We start from the raw sequence: 19137 nt of genomic DNA, 5'->3' as shown, positions 1-19137 counted from the left end.
CCAAAAAGTTTTTTTTAAAATATTTACACTACTGTTACAACAAATATGAGTGGTGTCACTAACTTGGCAAGTGGGCCTGGCACACACGCTGGCAGGCAGGCAACTTCAATTAGATTACAATAGCAGACTGATGTTTCACAGTCAAAAAAGTTTTTTTATTAAATATTTACACTACTGTTATAACAAATATGAGTGGTGGCACTAGTTGGCAAGTGGGCCTGGCAAACACGCTGGCAGGCGGGCAACTGCAATTAGATTGCACTAGCTGACTGATGTTTCACAGTCAAAAAAAGTTTTTTTTTAAAATATTTACACTACTGTTACAACAAATATGAGTGGTGCCACTAACTTGGCAAGTGGGCCTGGCACACACGCTGGCAGGCATGCAACTTCAATTAGATTACACTAGCAGACTGATGTTTCACAGTCAAAAAAAATTTTCCAAAAATATTTACACTACTGTTATAACAAATATGATTGGTGGCACTAGTTGGCAAGTGGGCCTGGCACACACTCTGGCAGGCAGGCAACTGCAATTCAATCGCACTAGCAGACTGATGTTTCACAGTCAAAAAAGTTTTTATTTTAAATATTTACACTACTGTTACAACAAATATGAGTGGTGCCACTAACTTGGAAAGTGGGCCTGGCACACACGCTGGCAGGCAGGCAACTTCAATTAGATTACACTAACAGACTGCTGTTTCACAGTAAAAAAAGTTTTTATTTAAAATATTTACACTACTGTTATAACAAATATGATTGGTGGCACTAGTTGGAAAGTGGGCCTGACACACACGCTGGCAGGCAGGCAACTGCAATTAAATAACACTAGCAGACTGATGTAAAAGTTTTTTTTTTTTTTAAAGTTACACTAATGTTACACCAGATATGAGTGGTGGCACTGAGGATGGAAGTAGGCACAGTATATGCTGGGAGCCTGACACACAGGCTGGCACTAGTGGCAGGCTGGCCTGGCAACTAAAATTAAATAACACTAGCAGACTGATGTAAAAGTTTTTGTTTATAAAATTTACACTAATGTTACACCAGATATGAGTGGTGGCACTGAGGATGGAAGTAGGCACAGTATATGCTGGGAGCCTGACACACAGGCTGGCACTAGTGGCACGCTGGCCTGACAACTAAAATTAAATAACAATAGCAGACTGATGTAAAAAAAAATTTTTTAAAAATGTACACTAATGTTACACCAGATATAAGTGGTGGAAAACAGAGCAATTAGGCACAGTATATGCTGTGAGCCTGACACACAGGCCTGATGGAAAATGAAATTAGATTACACTAGCAAACTGATGTAAAAGTTTTTGTTTTTTAAATTTACACTAATGTTACACCAGATATGAGTGGTGGCACAGAGCAATTAATCCCAGTATATGCTGTGGGCCTGGCACACAGGCCTGATTGAAAATGAAATTAGATTACACTAGCAAAGTAGCAAACTGATGTAAAAGGTTTTTTTTTAAATTTACACTAATGTTAACCAGATATAAGTGGTGGCACAGAGCAATTAATCCCAGTATATGCTGTGGGCCTGAAACACAGGCCTGATGGAAAATGAAATTAGATTACACTAGCAAAATGATGTAAAAGTTTTTTTTTTTTAAATTTAGACTAATGTTAACCAGATATAAGTGGTGGCACAGAGCAATTAATCACAGTATATGCTGTGGGCGTGACACACAGGCCTGATGGAAAATGAAATTAGATTACACTAGCAAAATGATGTAATTTTTTTTTTTTTTTAATTTACACTAATGTTAACCAGATATAAGTGGTGGCACAGAAGAATTAATCACAGTATATGCTGTGAGCCTCACACACAGGCTGACAGGCAGGCAAATACAAATAAAATTACCAAAAAAAAAAAAAAAAAAAAACGACTGAAGTTTTGGGCTGAAGTTCTAGCCCTAAAAAGGGCTTTTTGGGGTACTGTCCTTACAGCAGAGATCAGATGAGTCCTTCAGGACTGTAGTGGACACTGAATACACTAGCCTAGCTATCTATTTCCCTATAAATTCACCAGCAGCAGCACTAAACCTCCTCTCACTAAGAATGCAGGATCGTAATGAATCTAAAATGGCTGCTGCCCAGGAGCTGGGAGGGTCTGGGAGGGAGTGTCTGCTGCTGATTGGCTGAAATGTGTCTGCAGACTGTGAGATACAGGGTCAAAGTTTCCTCAATGATGACGAATAGGGGGCGGATCGAACATCGCATATGTTCGCCCGCCGCAGCGAACGCGAATAAGCTAAGATCGCCGGGAACTGTTCTCCGGCGAACTGTTCGGGACATCACTACCTGTCTCTAAGACACTATAGACAGCATCTTAAAGGGACATTAAACCTACATTTTTTCATTAATGATTCAGATAGAGCATGCCATTTTAAGCAGCTTTCTAATTTACTCCTATTATCAATTTTTCTTTGTTCTCTAACTATCTTTATTTAAAAAGCAGGAAGCCGGACTATTTTTGGTTGAGAATCTGGGTTATGCTTGCTTATTGGTTTGCTAAGTGAAGCCACCAATAAAAAGCACTATCCAGGGTGCTGAACCTAAAATAGGCTGGCTCCTAAGCTTTAAATTCCTACTTTTTAAATAAAGATATCAAGTGAACAAAGAAAAATTGATAATAGGAGTAAATTAGAAAGTTGCTTAAAGGGACACTGAACCCAAATTTTTTCTTTCATGATTCAGAAAGAGCATGCAATTTTAAGCAACTTTCTAATTTACTCCTATTATCAATTTTTCTTCGTTCTCTTGCTATCTTTATTGAAAAAGAAGGCATCTAAGCGAAGGAGCCAGCAATTTTTTGGTTCAGACCATGGACAGCACTTGTTTATTGGTGCTGTCCAATCAGCAAGGACAACCCAGTTTGTTCACCAAAAATGGGCCGGCATCTAAACTTACATTATTGCTTTTCAAATAACCATACCAAGAGAATGAAGAACATTTGATAATAGGAGCAAATTAGAAAGTTGCTTAAAATTGCATGCTCTATCTGAATCACGAAAGAAAATTTTTGGGTTCAGTGTCCCTTTAAAATTGCATGCTCTATCTGAATCATGAAATAAAAAAAAATTGGGTTTAGTATCCCTTTAATCACATGCTTTCTTATTTGCTTTTCACAACAGGAGACTGCTAGTTCATGTGGGCCATATAGATAACATTGTGTTCACACTCAAGAAGTTATTTAAGATTTAGCACCACACAGTACTAATTGCAAGTCAATAGATAATAAATAATTCATGTGATCAGGGGCTGTCAGAAGATGCTTAGATACAAGGTAATCACAGAGGTAAAAAAGTATATTAATATAACAGTGTTAGTTATGCAAAACTGGGGAATGGGTAATAAAGAGATTATCTATCTTTTAAAATAATAAAACATTATATTGTAGACTGTCCCTTTAACCCTTTGAGTGCTAAAAAAAATTTATTTATTTTTTTTATTTTTTTTTTTAACAATTTTTTTTTTTTTCAGACCTCCAAGACTTACACTGTAATTACCTTTCCAATGGTGGGTCTTGGGGGTCTGTAGCTGCTTAGATGCCTGAGATACAGGCTTCTAAGCAGCATGCCCCCTGCTCCTATACTTAACATTGTTAAGTATAAATAAAGTTGCGCAGTGACGTCATCACGTTATTGCGCGTGACGTCACCACGCAAAACGGGAAAGCCCCCAGATCTCCCTCAAGGTGGGAGAGGGCTAGTGACGGCTCTGAGCCGTCATTAGCACCAGAGTGGGAAACTCTGTGATGGCTCAGAGCCGTCATTAGCACTAAAAAGGGTTAAAATAAGTTTGTTTAAAGGGACAGAAAACCACAATGTTTTCTTTCATGATTTCGATAGAACATACAATTTTAAACAACTTTCCAGTTTACTTCCATTATCAAATTTGCTTTGTTCTCTTGTTATCCTTTGCTGAAGGAACAGAATTGCACTACTGGCAGCAAGATAAACACATCTAGTCAGCCTATCACAAAAGACAAAGGTGTGCTGGCACCAATTAGCAGCAGCTCACACTAGTGTAGGATATGTGTGTATTATTTTTCAACAAGGGATACCAAGAGAACAAAGCACATTCGAAAATAGAAGTGAATTTAAAAGTGTCTTAAAATGACATGGTCTATCAGAATGTAAATTTTGATGCTTAACTGCCCGGTTTTTAAAAATTTGATTAAAAACAGGGGCACTTTAATTCATCAAAATTTACATTTCACTCCTGTGTTAGCTTTTAATCTTGACAGCAGCTCCAGCTTCCTCCACCCATTGCAAAGCCTCTTCCTGGGTCTAAAATGAGGAATCTGGTTTCCTCCAATCACGGCGTTGAATCAGACACTGATTCCCCCAGGGGGAAAGCCGTGATTGGAGGATGACATATCTATCATTTCTGACATCAGAAATGGCTTGCGATGACCGGAGGAAGCTGGAGCTGCTGTCAAGTTTAAAAAGGTAAGTTTTTTTTCACAACAGGAGTGAAATGTAAATTTTGATGAATTAAAGTGCCCCTGTTTTTAATCGAATTTTTAAAAACCGGGCACTTTAGCATCAAAATTTACATTCACTTTAAATGAGTGTGCTTTCTTACGGCTAGATTTAGAGTTGGGCGGTAGCCGTCAAAACCAGCGTTAGAGGCTCCTAACGCTGGTTTTGGGCTACCGCCGGTATTTAGAGTCAGTCATTAAAGGGTCTAACGCTCACTTTCCAGCCGCGACTTTTCCATACCGCAGATCCCCTTACGTAAATTGCGTATCCTATCTTTTCAATAGGATCTTTCTAACGCCGGTATTTAGAGTCGTGGCTGAAGTGAGCGTTAGAAATCTAACGACAAAACTCCAGCCGCAGAAAAAAGTCAGTAGTTAAGAGCTTTCTGGGCTAACGCCGGTTCATAAAGCTCTTAACTACTGTGCTCTAAAGTAAACTAACACCCATAAACTACCTATGTACCCCTAAACCGAGGTCCCCCCACATCGCCGCCACTATATTTAAATTTTTTAACCCCTACTCTTCCGCTCCGTACACTGCCGCCAACTACGTTATCCCTATATACCCCTAATCTTCTGCCCCTAACACCGCCGACCCCTATATTATATTTATTAACCCCTAATCTGCCCCCCACAATGTCGCCTCCACCTGCCTACACTTATTAACCCCTAATCTGCCGACCGGACCGCTCCGCTATTATAATAAAGTTATTAACCCCTAATCTGCCTCACTCCCGCCTCAATAACCCTATAATAAATAGTATTAACCCCTAATCTGCCCTCCCTAACATCGCCGACACCTAACTTCAAGCATTAACCCCTAATCTGCCGACTGGAGCTCACCGCTATTCTAATAAATTTTTTAACCCCTAAAGCTAATTCTAGCCCTAACCCTAACACCCCCCTAACTTAAATATAATTTAAATCTAACGAAATAAATTAACTATTATTAAATAAATTATTCCTATTTAAAGCTAAATACTTACCTGTAAAATAAACCCTAATATAGCTACAATATAAATCATAATTATATTGTAGCTATTTTAGGATTTATATTTATTTTACAGGTAACTTTGTAATTATTTTAACCAGGTACAATAGCTATTAAATAGTTAATAACTATTTAATAGTTACCTAGTTAAAATAATTACAAAATTACCTGTAAAATAAATCCTAACCTAAGTTACAATTAAACCTAACACTACACTAGCAATAAATTAATTAAATAAAATACCTACAATTATCTACAATTAAACCTAATACTACACTATCAATAAATTAATTAAATAAAATACCTACAATTACCTACAATTAAACCTAACACTACACTATCAATACATTAATTAAATACAATACCTACAAATAACTACAATTAAATAAACTAACTAAAGTACAAAAAATAAAAAAGAACTAAGTTACAAAAAATAAAAAAATATTTACAAACATTAGAAAAATATTACAACAATTTTAAACTAATTACACCTACTCTAAGCCCCCTAATAAAATAACAAAGCCCCCAAAATAAAAAAATGCCCTACCCTATTCTAAATTTAAAAAGTTCAAAGCTCTTTTACCTTACCAGCCCTTAAAAGGACCTTTTGTGGGGCATGCCCCAAAGAATTCAGCTCTTTTGCCTGTAAAAAAAAACATACAATACCCCCTCCAACATTAAAACCCACCACCCACATACCCCTAATCTAACCCAAACCCCCCTTAAATAAACCTAACACTAAGCCCCTGAAGATCTTCCTACCTTATCTTCACCTCGCTGGGTATCACCGATCGGTCCTGGCTCCGAAATCTTCATCCAACCCAAGCGGGGGCTGGCGATCCATAATCCTGCGGCTGAAGAGGTCCAGAAGAGGCTCCAAAGTCTTCATCCTATCCGGGAAGAAGAGGCGATCCAGACGGGCAACCATCTTGATCCAAGCGGCATCTTCTATCTTCATCCGATGAGGAACGGCTCCATCGTGAAGACCTCCAGCGCGGATCAATCTTCTTCCTCCGACGTCCAACTGAAGAATGACGGTTCCTTTAAGGGACGTCATCCAAGATGGCGTCCCTCGAATTCCGATTGGCTGATAGGATTCTATCAGCCAATCGGAATTAAGGTAGGAAAATTCTGATTGGCTGATGGAATCAGCCAATCAGAATCAAGTTCAATCCGATTGGCTGATTTAATCAGCCAATCAGATTGAGCTCGCATTCTATTGGCTGTTCCGATCAGCCAATCAGAATTTTCCGATCAGCCAATAGAATGCAAGCTCAATCTGATTGGCTGATCGGATCAGCCAATCGGATTGAACTTGATTCTGATTGGCTGATTCCATCAGCCAATCTGAATTTTCCTACCTTAATTCCGATTGGCTGATAGAATCCTATCAGCCAATCGGAATTCGAGGGACACCATTGTGGCAAACCTAGCCACTTCTGGACTATAACATAAGAAAGGTTGTCTATAGGCTGTATATTGTGCTATGTAGATGTGACAGACCCTTCTGTCAGCACTGAAAGAGTTAACTGTGTTCAGCTATTGTGCACTGTCATTAATGTTATTGATACACAGTCCATTGTTTAATCAACCTCAGAGAGCAGACCCTAGATGATAAGGAAAGACAAGTGTGTGTCTGTGTTTAAATTGTTATCAGCTTGAGCAAGGTATTCTATTGTATCATGTAAAAGGGCGTGTTCCCTCCATTCAATGTACAACATTCTTTCAACCCCCCTTCTGGGGGGGTCAGACCTGCATAAATACTGGGCATATGAGCCTTAATAAAAGTCTTTCTGTTTAAAACCTGAAAACTGGCTGGGTTGTGAATTGCTGATTCCCTATGCAGGACATTGTTCCCTGGTGTTAACCCTTGGTATCCGGTTGGTACCGTTACAATTGGTGGCAAGCGACGGAATGAACCTTATCGCCCAGAAGAGCAACTACACAAGCCAGTAACCTCAGGAAGAGGGGGATTACTACAATACTGACTAAGATGGAAGGAGTACCAGGGACCGAAGTGAATGGAGATGGATTATTCTAAGCTAAAGAGACAAACGTAAAAGGAACTGCTAGAAGCCAGGGGAAAGATAGGCAGCAGCAAACCCAAGGCTATATTAATTGCTGAGCTGATGGAGGGAGACAGAGCTCGCAGCGCTACGCCTCCAGCAGCCATGGAGGAGACCCTATACCAGAGGGAAATGAGGACCAGGCTGGAATTTTTACCCCAACCTGTACCACGGGATATGCTATCCGTGGTAATGGCAGATGTGCAGGAGTACGTGATGGCACACAGTCCGCGGAATGCATCCTCCCGAGCAGAATCCATTTTGGACGCACTCAGCAACCCAGTAAGACCCAAAATCCCATACCATGCATTTAAAATGTTTTGTGAGGAGAAGGATGAGATTGATGGGTATTTACAGGATTTTGAGAGACTGTGCGAGTTACATGATTTGGAGCAGTCCGTATGGGTGCCGGTGCTAGCAGGCAAGCTAGCCGGTAGGGCAGCGGAAGCGTATCGCGCTGTACCCAGGGAGGACAGCAAGGATTACGCTAAAGTGAAGAGAGCGATCTTGGAAAGATATGCCATTACCTCAGAGGCATACCGGCGCAAGTTTAGAGGCCTGCGCAAGCCAGAAAGAGATTCCCATGCAGAGTGGGCCCACAAGCTGGATCAAGCATCTCAGGGGTGGATACAGGCCAGCCAAGCTACCACCATGGAAGAATTGCGACAACTGATGCTGTTGGAGCAATTCTTTAACGGCTTGTCCCCAGAAGCCCAAGAATGGGTGAGAGATCGAAAACCCCTCACCTTAACCGAAGCAGCCAGATTAGCAGACCAGCATTTTGATGCCAGGAGGCACCATGGACTACAGCCTAACAACGGACGGGCTAATATACAATGCCACACCTGCAAGCAGTGGGGACATATGGCACGTGAGTGCACCCAAAATCGGAGCAGACAAGCTTGGAACCAGGTCAGACAGAACCTGGCCCCAAGGGCGGCTGCTCACCATTACCAAACGGAGCCAGCCGCTCATGAGGTGTTGAGCACCCAAGCCGAGGAACACCTGGGAATTCTGCATGAGGTGATGTCGGTCCAGGGACTTCGGGATTCGGGAGCTACTTTAACCCTGATAGCTCCCCATTTGGTGCCGGATACAGCACCCACTGGCGGATCCGTGGCAGTACGAGGGGCAGGGGGAGCAGTATACCGATTGCCCACTGCTAGAGTGGAGTACAGACCCCCAGTCACCCCAGCAGCTGCCAGTTACCAACCCCCGGCGCACCGCTATACCACACGGCCTCCGGCCACGAACTACCCTCAGAGAGCCCGGTTCAATTCGCGGGGCTACTCACAACCTATTCGGTGCTTTGGATGTAAGCAACTAGGGCACAAAAGACCAGAGTGTCCCCTAAACGCAGCGAATCAAGCACAGTCCTGGAGAAGACCCGCTGGCGGAATCCCACATAATCCTCAGCCTGTGGCCCGCTACGTAGAGGCGCCAGAATGCTGGGGCAGCCTACATGAAGCAGACCCCGTGCAAGCTGCCCACCGGAATAACCGGCAACGGGTTAAAGTGAATGGGAAGGAGGTCAGTGGTCTACGGGATACTGGTGCTACCATGACCTTGCTTCAAGAGAACTTGGTGCCTGAGAAACAGCACACTGGAGACACTGTGGCTGTGAGGGTAGCAGGGGGCACTGTGTTCCGCCTACCTGTTGCCAGGGTACATTTGGATTGGGGAGTGGGCGCTAGACTTGTGAATGTGGGGGTCAAGAAGGACTTACCTGCTGATGTTCTCCTTGGAAATGACTTGGCCCCCCTTGTTTCTGCCTATGCTCCCATGGATCCCGCTGATGTTAACCCTGTGACTACCCAAGCCCAGTCCCTCCGGGAAGAGACGCTTCCATGTTTGGGGTGGGGGCAGTACTGAGCCAAGTTGGAGCAGATGGCGGAGAACACCCCGTAGCCTACTTGAGCCGAAAGTTGTTGCCCCGGACATCCCCAAGCCGATCCGTTGGGATCAGACTGTGTATGCCGGCTTGGTTCTGGGGGAGCATTGTGGCAAACCTAGCCACTTCTGGACTATAACATAAGAAAGGTTGTCTATAGGCTGTATATTGTGCTATGTAGATGTGACAGACCCTTCTGTCAGCACTGAAAGAGTTAACTGTGTTCAGCTATTGTGCACTGTCATTAATGTTATTGATACACAGTCCATTGTTTAATCAACCTCAGAGAGCAGACCCTAGATGATAAGGAAAGACAAGTGTGTGTCTGTGTTTAAATTGTTATCAGCTTGAGCAAGGTATTCTATTGTATCATGTAAAAGGGCGTGTTCCCTCCATTCAATGTACAACATTCTTTCAACCCCCCTTCTGGGGGGGTCAGACCTGCATAAATACTGGGCATATGAGCCTTAATAAAAGTCTTTCTGTTTAAAACCTGAAAACTGGCTGGGTTGTGAATTGCTGATTCCCTATGCAGGACATTGTTCCCTGGTGTTAACCCTTGGTATCCGGTTGGTACCGTTACAACCATCTTAGATGACGTCCCTTAAAGGAACCGTCATTCTTCAGTTGGACGTCGGAGGAAGAAGATTGATCCGCGCTGGAGGTCTTCACGATGGAGCCGTTCCTCATCGGATGAAGATAGAAGATGCCGCTTGGATCAAGATGGTTGCCGGTCTGGATCGCCTCTTCTTCCCGGATAGGATGAAGACTTTGGAGCCTCTTCTGGACCTCTTCAGCCATAGGATTATGGATCGCCAGCCCCCGCTTGGGTTGGATGAAGATTTCGGAGCCAGGACCGATCGGTGATACCCGGCGAGGTGAAGATAAGGTAGGAAGATCTTCAGGGGCTTAGTGTTAGGTTTATTTAAGGGGGGTTTGGTTTAGATTAGGGGTATGTGGGTGGTGGGTTGTAATGTTGGGGGAGGGGGTTTTGTATGTTTTTTTTTACAGGCAAAAGAGCTGAATTCTTTGGGGCATGCCCCACAAAAGGTCCTTTTAAGGGCTGGTAAGGTAAAAGAGCTTTGAACATTTTTAATTTAGAATAGGGTAGGGCATTTTTTTATTTTGGGGGGCTTTGTTATTTTATTAGGGGGCTTAGAGTAGGTGTAATTAGTTTAAAATTGTTGTAATATTTTTCTAATGTTTGTAAATATTTTTTTATTTTTTGTAACTTAGTTCTTTTTTATTTTTTGTACTTTAGTTAGTTTATTTCATTGTATTTATTTGTAGGAATTGTATTTAATTTATTTATTGATAGTGTAGTGTTAGGTTTAATTGTAGGTAATTGTAGGTATTTTATTTAATTAATATATTGATAGTGTAGTGTTAGGTTTAATTGTAACTTAGGTTAGGATTTATTTTACAGGTAATTTTGTAATTATTTTAACTATTTTAGCTATTAAATAGTTCTTAACTATTTAATAGCTATTGTACCTGGTTAAAATAAATACAAAGTTACCTGTAAAATAAATATAAATCCTAAAATAGCTATGATATAATTATAATTTATATTGTAGCTATATTAGGGTTTATTTTACAGGTAAGTATATAGCTTTAAATAGGAATAATTTATTTAATAAGAGTTAATTTATTTCGTTAGATTAATCCATTTATTACAGTAGCGGCGAGATTCGGTCGGCAGATTAGGGGTTAATAATTGAAGTTAGGTGTCGGCGATGTTAGGGAGGGCAGATTAGGGGTTAATACTATTTATTATAGGGTTATTGAGGCGGGAGTGAGGCGGATTAGATTTATAAATAAATTAAATAAAATACCTACAATTACCTACAATTAAACCTAACACTACACTATCAATAAATAAATTAAATAAAATACCTACAATTACCTACAATTAAACCTAACACTACACTATCAATACATTAATTAAATACAATACCTACAAATAACTACAATTAAATAAACTAACTAAAGTACAAAAAATAAAAAAGAACTAAGTTACAAAAAATAAAAAAATATTTACAAACATTAGAAAAATATTACAACAATTTTAAACTAATTACACCTACTCTAAGCCCCCCCACTTCCTACGTCTGCACCTAACACTCTAACATGTACCCGAGTCTAAACACCCCTAACCTTACACTTATTAACCCCTAATCTGCCGCCCCCGCTATCGCTGACCCCTGCATATTATTATTAACCCCTAATCTGCCGCTTCGTACACCACCGCCACCTACATTATAGCTATGTACCCCTAATCTGCTGCCCTAACATCGCCGACCCCTATATTATATTTATTAACCCCTAATCTGCCCCCCTCAACGTCGCCTCCACATGCCTACACTTATTAACCCCTAATCTGCCGAGCGGACCGCACCGCTACTATAATAAAGTTATTAACCCCTAATCCGCCTCACTCCCACCCCAATAACCCTATAATAAATAGTATTAACCCCTAATCTGCCCTCCCTAACATCACCGACACCTAACTTCAATTATTAACCCCTAATCTGCTGACCGAATCTCGCCGCTACTGTAATAAATGGATTAACCCCTAAAGCTAAGTCTAACCCTAACACTAACACCCCCCTAAGTTAAATATAATTTAAATCTAACGAAATAAATTAACTCATATTAAATAAATTATTCCTATTTAAAGCTAAATACTTACCTGTAAAATAAACCCTAATATAGCTACAATATAAATTATAATTATATCATAGCTATTTTAGGATTTATATTTATTTTACAGGTAACTTTATATTTATTTTAACCAGGTACAATAGCTATTAAATAGTTAAGAACTATTTAATAGCTAAAATAGTTAAAATAATTACAAAATTACCTGTAAAATAAATCCTAACCTAAGTTACAATTAAACCTAACACTACACTATCAATATATTAATTAAATAAAATACCTACAATTACCTACAATTAAACCTAACACTACACTATCAATAAATAAATTAAATACATTTCCTACAAATAAATACAATGAAATAAACTAACTAAAGTACAAAAAATAAAAAAAGCTAAGTTACAAAAAATAAAAAAAATAAGTTACAAACATTTAAAAAATATTACAACAATTTTAAGCTAATTACACCTAATCTAAGCCCCCTAATAAAATAACAAAGCCCCCCAAAATACAAAAAATGCCCTACCCTATTCTAAATTTAAAAAGTTCAAAGCTCTTTTACCTTACCAGCCCTGAACAGGGCCCTTTGCGGGGCATGCCCCAAAGAATTCAGCTCTTTTGCCTGTAAAAAAACACATACAATACCCCCCCCCAACATTACAACCCACCACCCACATACCCCTAATCTAACCCAAACCCCCCTTAAATAAACCTAACACTAAGCCCCTGAAGATCTTCCTACCTTATCTTCACCCTGCCAGGTTCACCGATCCGTCCTCGGAAGTCTTGATCCAAGCCTCGGAAGTGTTGATCCAAGCCCAAGCAGGGGGCTGAAGAGTGACGTCCATCCTCGGGCTGAAGTCTGGATCCAAGCGGCGACTGAAGAAATCCATCATCGGGCTGAAGTCGGAAGTCCATCATCGGGATGAAGTCTTCTATCAAGCAGCATCTTCAATCTTCTTTCTTCCGGAGCGGAGCGGAGCCATCTTCTTCCCAGCCGACGCGGATCCATCCTCTTCTAACGACGCCTACTAGCCGAATGACGGTTCCTTTAAATGACGTCATCCAAGATGGCGTCCGTCGAATTCTGATTGGCCGATTGGATTCTATCAGCCAATCGGAATTAAGGTAGGAAAATTCTGATTGGCTGATGGAATCAGCCAATCAGATTCAAGTTCCGATCCGATCAGCCAATCAGATTGAGCTCGCATTCTATTGGCTGTTCCGATCAGCCAATAGAATGCGAGCTCAATCTGATTGGCTGATTCCATCAGCCAATCAAAATTTTCCTACCTTAATTCCGATTGGCTGATAGAATCCTATCAGCCAATCGGAATTCGACGGACGCCATCTTGGATGACGTCATTTAAAGGAACCGTCATTCGGCTAGTAGGCGTTGTTAGAAGAGGATGGATCCGCGTCGGCTGGGAACAAGATGGCTCCACTCCGCTCCGCTCCGGAAGAAAGAAGATTGAAGATGCTGCTTGATAGTAGACTTCATCCCGATGATGGACTTCCGACTTCAGCCCGATGATGGATTTCTTCAGCCGCCGCTTGGATCCAGACTTCAGCCCGAGGATGGACGTCACTCTTCAGCCCCCCGCTTGGGCTTGGATCAACACTTCTGAGGCTTGGATCAAGACTTCCGAGGATGGATCGGTGAACCTGGCAGGGTGAAGATAAGGTAGGAAGATCTTCAGGGGCTTAGTGTTAGGTTTATTTAAGGGGGGTTTGGGTTAGATTAGGGGTATGTGAGTGGTGGGTTGTACTGTTGGGGGGGGTATTGTATGTGTTTTTTTTACAGGCAAAAGAGCTGAATTCTTTGGGGCATGCCCCGCAAAGGGCCCTGTTCAGGGCTGGTAAGGTAAAAGAGCTTTGAACTTTTTTAATTTAGAATAGGGTAGGGCATTTTTTTTATTTTGGGGGGCTTTGTTATTTTATTAGGGGGCTTAGAGTAGGTGTAATTAGTTTAAAATTGTTGTAATATTTTTCTGATGTTTGTAAATACTTTTTTATTTTTTGTAACTTAGTTCTTTTTTATTTTTTGTACTTAAGTTAGTTTATTTCATTGTATTTATTTGTAGATATTGTATTTAATTAATTTATTGATAGTGTAGTGTTAGGTTTAATTGTAGGTAATTGTAGATATTGTATTTAATTAATTTATTGATAGTGTAGTGTTAGGTTTAATTGTAACTTAGGTTAGGATTTATTTTACAGGTAATTTTGTAATTATTTTAACTATTTTAGCTATTAAATAGTTCTTAACTATTTAATAGCTATTGTACCTGGTTAAAATAATTACAAAGTTACCTGTAAAATAAATATAAATCCTAAAATAGCTATAATATAATTATAATTTATATTGTAGCTATATTAGGGTTTATTTTACAGGTAAGTATTTAGCTTTAAATAGGAATAATTTATTTAATAAGAGTTAATTTATTTCATTAGATTTAAATTATATTTAACTTAGGGGGGTGTTAGGGTTAGGGTTAGACTTAGCTTTAGGGGTTAATCCATTTATTACAGTAGCGGCGAGATTCGGTCGGCAGATTAGGGGTTAATAATTGAAGTTAGGTGTCGGTGATGTTAGGGAGGGCAGATTAGGGGTTAATACTATTTATTATAGGGTTATTGAGGCGGGAGTGAGGCGGATTAGGGGTTAATAACTTTATTATACAGGGAGTGCAGAATTATTAGGCAAATTAGTATTTTGACCACATCAACCTCTTTATGCATGTTGTCTTACTCCAAGCTGTATAGGCTCGAAAGCCTACTACCAATTAAGCATATTAGGTGATGTGCATCTCTGTAATGAGAAGGGGTATGGTCTCATGACATCAACACCCTATATCAGGTGTGCATAATTATTAGGCAACTTCCTTTCCTTTGGCAAAATGGGTCAAAAGAAGGACTTGACAGGCTCAGAAAAGTCAAAAATAGTGAGATATCTTGCAGAGGGATGCAGCACTCTTAAAATTGCAAAGCTTCTGAAGCGTGATCATCGAACAATCAAGCGTTTCATTCAAAATAGTCAACGGGGTCGCAAGAAGCGTGTGGAAAAACCAAGGCGCAAAATAACTGCCCATGAACTGAGAAAAGTCAAGCGTGCAGCTGCCAAGATGCCACTTGCCACCAGTTTGGCCATATTTCAGAGCTGCAACATCACTGGAGTGCCCAAAAGCACAAGGTGTGCAATACTCAGAGACATGGCCAAGGTAAGAAAGGCTGAAAGACGACCACCACTGAACAAGACACACAAGCTGAAACGTCAAGACTGGGCCAAGAAATATCTCAAGACTGATTTTTCTAAGGTTTTATGGACTGATGAAATGAGAGTGAGTCTTGATGGGCCAGATGGATGGGCCCGTGGCTGGATTGGTAAAGGGCAGAGAGCTCCAGTCCGACTCAGACGCCAGCAAGGTGGAGGTGGAGTACTGGTTTGGGCTGGTATCATCAAAGATGAGCTTGTGGGGCCTTTTCGGGTTGAGGATGGAGTCAAGCTCAACTCCCAGTCCTACTGCCAGTTTCTGGAAGACACCTTCTTCAAGCAGTGGTACAGGAAGAAGTCTGCATCCTTCAAGAAAAACATGATTTTCATGCAGGACAATGCTCCATCACACGCGTCCAAGTACTCCACAGCGTGGCTGGCAAGAAAGGGTATAAAAGAAGAAAATCTAATGACATGGCCTCCTTGTTCACCTGATCTGAACCCCATTGAGAACCTGTGGTCCATCATCAAATGTGAGATTTACAAGGAGGGAAAACAGTACACCTCTCTGAACAGTGTCTGGGAGGCTGTGGTTGCTGCTGCACGCAATGTTGATGGTGAACAGATCAAAACACTGACAGAATCCATGGATAGCAGGCTTTTGAGTGTCCTTGCAAAGAAAGGTGGCTATATTGGTCACTGATTTGTTTTTGTTTTGTTTTTGAATGTCAGAAATGTATATTTGTGAATGTTGAGATGTTATATTGGTTTCACTGGTAAAAATAAATAATTGAAATGGGTATATATTTGTTTTTTGTTAAGTTGCCTAATAATTATGCACAGTAATAATCACCTGCACACACAGATATCCCCCTAAAATAGCTAAAACTAAAAACAAACTAAAAACTACTTCCAAAAATATTCAGCTTTGATATTAATGAGTTTTTTGGGTTCATTGAGAACATGGTTGTTGTTCAAAAATAAAATTAAGCCTAATAATTCTGCACTCCCTGTAGTAGCGGTGCGGTCCGCTCGGCAGATTAGGGGTTAATAAGTGTATGTAGCTGGCGGCGATGTTGTGGGGGGCAGATTAGGGGTTAATAAATATAATATAGGGGTCGGCAGTGTTAGGGGCAGCAGATTAGGGGTACATAGCTATAATGTAGGTGGCGGTGGTGTACGGAGCGGCAGATTAGGGGTTAATAATAATATGCAGGTGTCAGCGATAGCGGGGGCGGCAGAATAGGGGTTAATAAGTGTAAGGTTAGGGGTGTTTAGACTCGGGGTTCATGTTAGAGTGTTAGGTGCAGACGTAGGAAGTGTTTCCCCATAGAAAACAATGGGGCTGCGTTAGGAGCTGAACGCGGCTTTTTTGCAGTTTTCTATGGGGGAATCGTGCACGAACACGTTTTTGAAGCTGGCCGCGTCCGTAAGCACCGCTGGTATCTAGAGTTGCAGTGGCGTTAAATTATGCTCTACGCTCCCTTTTTGGAGCCTAATGCACTGAAAACCCAGCCATTCTGTGAACTCTAAATACCAGCGGTATTTAAAAGGTGCCGGGGAAAAAAAGCACGCGTAGCTAACGCACCCCTTTGGCCGCAGAACTCTAAATCTAGGCGTATGTTTCTTTCTCTTGTTTTAAAATTGTACTCCTGCCAATAAAAAGTTAGTTTTTATTATTCATTATTCAATACTAAGAAAATGTGTTCTGATTGGATAGTGATTTGATTATTACATATTCTATTAATCCAGTAATTCTCAAAATCTTTGAAATTTTGGACATATCCAAAAACAATGTATAAATTTGCTTCCTATTATGTGTTTGCATTTTTGTGTGGGCCAAACAAAAAGCTGAAATCTAGAGTGATTGCTTTGTCATTGCATCATTTATGCAGAGAGAAACCTTAGTGAGTGATCTAAACTACAATATACTTTAAGGGACATGAAACACTTTGATATTGTAATATAAAATGTAATAAAAAAACTTTGCTGTGTATTTTCATTATTTATTTTGCCCCCATATCCTTTATTTTAACTATGAAAATGTTGGTTTTCTGATTCTGAAAATTAGAAGAGCACACTTTAGACTTCACAAGCCCAACCCTGCCACAAAGTGTCCCCTAATTGTCAGAGATGAATAGATGAAGAACTGTACAACAGTTGAACTTCTGCTAGCAAAATGGCAGCATACAAAGAAAGAGAAGCGCTCAAGAAGGAATGAACAATGGTTCAGTAACGTTCTTTGGTGGGTCACCACCTGGGAGCAGTCTCTTTAAGCCTCTTTCCAGCCTCTTTTTAGATGGGATCAGACTGATATACTTCAGGAAAGGGCTCTCTCTGAAACACAGACAGCTCTCAGGTGATGACCCACCAAGGAACAAGCCACTAAGTCATTGTTTATTCCTGGTTGAGTGCTCCTCTCTCTGTGCATAACAAAATGTCTCCAGATAAGGCAAATGGTGGAGATGGGTGGGCATTTGGCAATTGCATTGTTGCAACATTACATTAGAATCAGAATAGAAAGCAGAAGTACTTTTTAAAACTAGTAAATATAGAAAAAATATGTGTAAAGTTTTTTTGATTTTTTTAAATGAATGGGTGCTGCCATTTTGTAACATAGATTTTTCTGTTTAAAAAACTGTTTTAGCTGAGTGCATTTAGGGACCATAATAAATGTGCACATAAAGTAACAATCTCTCAGGGATTAAGTGTCCCTTAAAGAAATGAACACAATATAGTTACTTTATAATATTAAATATAATACAATGGCAATGAGTATAGAATTGAGTGTGCTTAATATATGTTTTTTTTAGGTCACGGTATTAGAAGCCAGTAATCGTGTAGGAGGTCGCATTGAGACCTACAGAGACCCAGAGGGCTGGTATGGAGAGCTGGGACCTATGAGACTGCCAATTCCTCACAAGTAAGTAATGCAACAGCACTGTGAAGTGATTATTATAATTCCTGACAATCACAGAACAGTGATTCATTCATTGACAGCAAACACACAGCAAAGATGAGCCCCTTAGCTGCTACAAACACCTAAGATTTGACTGTGGAAAAAATACCACTAAGTAACCATTTGGTTGTCATGAACACATCTGCACATATACAGGCAGACTGTATTGATTTACACACACTCAACATTTCAGTGCCAGCTCTAGGGGGAGCAGCTGCAATAGGAGTAATAGTCATTCTCCCTTTTTTACATGAATTCATGGCCAGCGCTAGATGGGCAGCAGACACGAATTAATATTCTCTAGAAGCCGGAACAGTCATTGTCACCTATTTGCAAGAATACAGGACTAGCTCTAGATAGGGAGAAGATGCACATTAATGTGTCATTCTAACTTTTTCTAAATTCTAAATTTGAAAAAGCAGGAATGTAAACTTAGGAGCCGGCCCATTTTTGGTTCAGAACCCTGGGTAGTGCTTGCTGATTGGTGGCTACATTTACCCACCAATCAGCAAGCGCTACTAAGGTGCTGAACCAAAAAATGGGCCGGCTCCTAAGCTTAATATTCCTGCTTTTTAAATAAAGATACCAAAAGTAGGAAGAAAATTGATAATAGGAGTAAATTAGAAAGTTGCTTAAAATTACATGCTCTAGCTGAATCATGAAAGAAAAAAAAAATTGGTTACTATCTCTTTAAGTTTCATTTTGAACTTACTGTTCCCTTTAAACTGCTTATAGGGGGCACCCAATCCTACACAAACATGCACTTTCTCTTAGCTTTAAATTAAAACATCTGTAGCATAATCTTTTTCATGCAAAACTATCTGAACATCATGTTTAATAAGCTTTCTTCAA

The sequence above is a fragment of the Bombina bombina genome, chromosome 8 (genome assembly GCF_027579735.1).
Source record: "Bombina bombina isolate aBomBom1 chromosome 8, aBomBom1.pri, whole genome shotgun sequence".
Taxonomy (NCBI): domain Eukaryota; kingdom Metazoa; phylum Chordata; class Amphibia; order Anura; family Bombinatoridae; genus Bombina; species Bombina bombina.
The sequence above is the reverse complement of the archived record's forward strand: the minus strand, read 5'-3'. Positions refer to the sequence as shown.